The sequence below is a fragment of the Palaemon carinicauda genome, chromosome 18 (genome assembly GCF_036898095.1).
Source record: "Palaemon carinicauda isolate YSFRI2023 chromosome 18, ASM3689809v2, whole genome shotgun sequence".
Lineage (NCBI taxonomy): Eukaryota > Metazoa > Arthropoda > Malacostraca > Decapoda > Palaemonidae > Palaemon > Palaemon carinicauda.
This window is the reverse complement of record NC_090742.1, coordinates 109,701,455-109,703,954: the sequence shown is the minus strand read 5'-3', so window position 1 is coordinate 109,703,954 and position 2,500 is coordinate 109,701,455. Positions and strand designations below refer to the sequence as shown.

General features: G+C 35.2%; 1 protein-coding gene across 1 annotated transcript in view; it reads left to right on the top strand.

Annotated features, from left to right (window-relative positions):
• Positions 1–2,500, top strand: part of LOC137657482 (protein unc-13 homolog 4B-like) — a 48,795-nt gene that overhangs the window by 17,961 nt on the left and 28,334 nt on the right. The window lies entirely within an intron of this gene.

Genomic DNA, 2,500 nt, shown 5'->3' with positions numbered 1-2,500 from the left:
TCTTCAATACTCCCCTCCGGTTTACGAAATATTACCATGACCTTATACAAATTGCCATCATTATTATTACAAGCTAAGCTACAACCCTAGTTCGAAAAGCAGGATGCTATAAAGCCCAAGGGCTCCAACAGGGAAAAATATCCCAGTGAGGAAAGGAAACGAGAAAACAAATAAACTTCAGAAGAAATAATGAACAATCAAAATAGAATATTTTAAGTACAGTAACGACATTAAATTAGATCGTTTATATATAAACTATAAAAAAAAATTAAAAAAAGAATGAAGAGAAATAAGATAGAACATTGATATATCTGTTGTTATTAAATCTATGCCTCATGTTGTCGAGGTTTATTTTCATAGATAAAAACTACAGTAAATTATAGTTTAGAATTCCATTTAACATCATGTTAGTAATTTGAAAATTGAATTACATACAATATAATTCAACAGACGATATAAGATATATGCATTTTGATATAAAACAGAAGTTCACGATTTCTTTTTTAAAAGTAATTTAGGATTAGACAATACGGCGAATTATAGAGATTATTCGGATGACTTTATAAATAAGGCGATATTTTGTTTCACATCCTTAATTTTCATAATAGCAAGACAAAAAATGGAGATTGAAATGAAAATTTGAGAATTAAGATCAGTAATTATGAGATTCATTGAGCTTTGTTAATGAGTTCACACAGCAACATTCATCATTCATCCGGGTAATCAGATCCCACGTAAAACACGGAGCGAAATAATTGCAGTTCTACGCAAAAGGATCCTGGAAAAAACGAGGTTTGAAAAACTGCTCATGGATGCCAAGGGACAGTAACAGTGCCCTAGCAAACAAGACAATTTCCTAGAGACTGACCATACATTCATATGATGAGTGCCCAAGCCCCCTTTGCACCTAAGCTAGGACCAAGGAGGGATAGGCAGGTAGACCTATTTGCTCTCAAGGATGGTAACGTTGCAGACAGTAAAGAAACTCATGAGTTTGATTGATTAATTGATTGATTTTAGGTTTTCTGGCATCTTAACATCGAAGGTCTTTGACGCCGACTAATGAGTTTGAGCTGAACTCGAACTCCAGTCTTGCAATCACCAGGCAAGAATGTTTCCAATATGGCACAACAACATCAAATAAAAAATCTGAGCTGACGGATCCATATCTGATATAAAATCAGGCAATTGAGATTACCATGCTCTGGTTAATATGCAAAAATTATGGCTTAAAGTGACAGTTAAAATATCTTCTGTTTTAACATTTTTATTCTCAATGGTTCTCTTAAAAGTTGACTTAATTATATTCAGTATGTCTTAAATCACATAACAACAACATCGTCGGAATCACTCCCTGAAATTAAACACATGCATTCGCAATATTTCTGCTGGAATTATTTTGTTTTTATTCATAATCAATTGATATGGCAAGTATAAGCTGACTTGTTTAATAGGTTATTATTATTATTATTATTATTATTATTATTATTATTATTATTATTATTATTATTTGTTAAAAAGAGTTGACATTATTATTATCATTATTATTATTATCATTATTATTATTATTATTATCATTATTATTTTAGTGATTATTATTATTATTATTATTATTATTATTATTATGCCCCCTGTGGCCGCGGGGGCATATAAAAATTAGAATAGCGCCAACGTTATCCCTGCGTGTCGTAAGAGGCGACTAAAAGGGACGGGACGAGGGGGCTGGGAACCCCCTCTCCTGTATAAAAATCCTGCGAGACAAAGACAAAGAGATGGAGCTGGGGGGAGAGTGACTGCTCCCCGCACTCTAGTTTTGGGGTGTTTGAATGTGCGTGGATGTAGTACGATAGAGAGTAAAAGATGTGAGATTGGAAGTATGTTTAGAAGTAGAAGGATGGATGTATTGGCCTTGTGTGAGACAAAGATGAAAGGAAAGGGTGAAGTGATGTTTGATGAAATGTCTGGTAGAGTGTCTGGGATTGAAAGGGGAAGAGCGAGAGAGGGTGTGGCGTTATTGCTGAGTGAATGGATGACAGGTAAAGTAGTGGAATGGAAGGAGATATCATCTAGGTTAATGTGGGTAAGGGTTAGGTTGGGTAGGGAATGTTGGGCGTTTGTCAGTGCGTATGGGCCAGGTAGTGAGAAAAGTGAAGAAGAGCGGAATGAGTTCTGGAATGAATTAACTAGGTGTGTAGAAGGACTGGGTAGAAGGAATTATGTAGTTGTCATGGGTGACTTAAATGCTAGAGTGGGCGCTGGAGAGGTAGAAGGTGTCATTGGGAAGTATGGCGTACCAAGTGAAAATGAGAGTGGTGAGAGACTGGTAGATATGTGTGTTGAACAAGAGATGGTAATAAGTGCTAGCTTTTTTATAAAGAAAGATAAAAATAAGTATACATGGATAAGAGTGGCAAATGGAAGAGTAGTAGAAAGGGCATTAATGGATTATGTGTTGATAACTAAAAGAATGTTTGGAAGATTGAAAGACGTGCACGTGTTT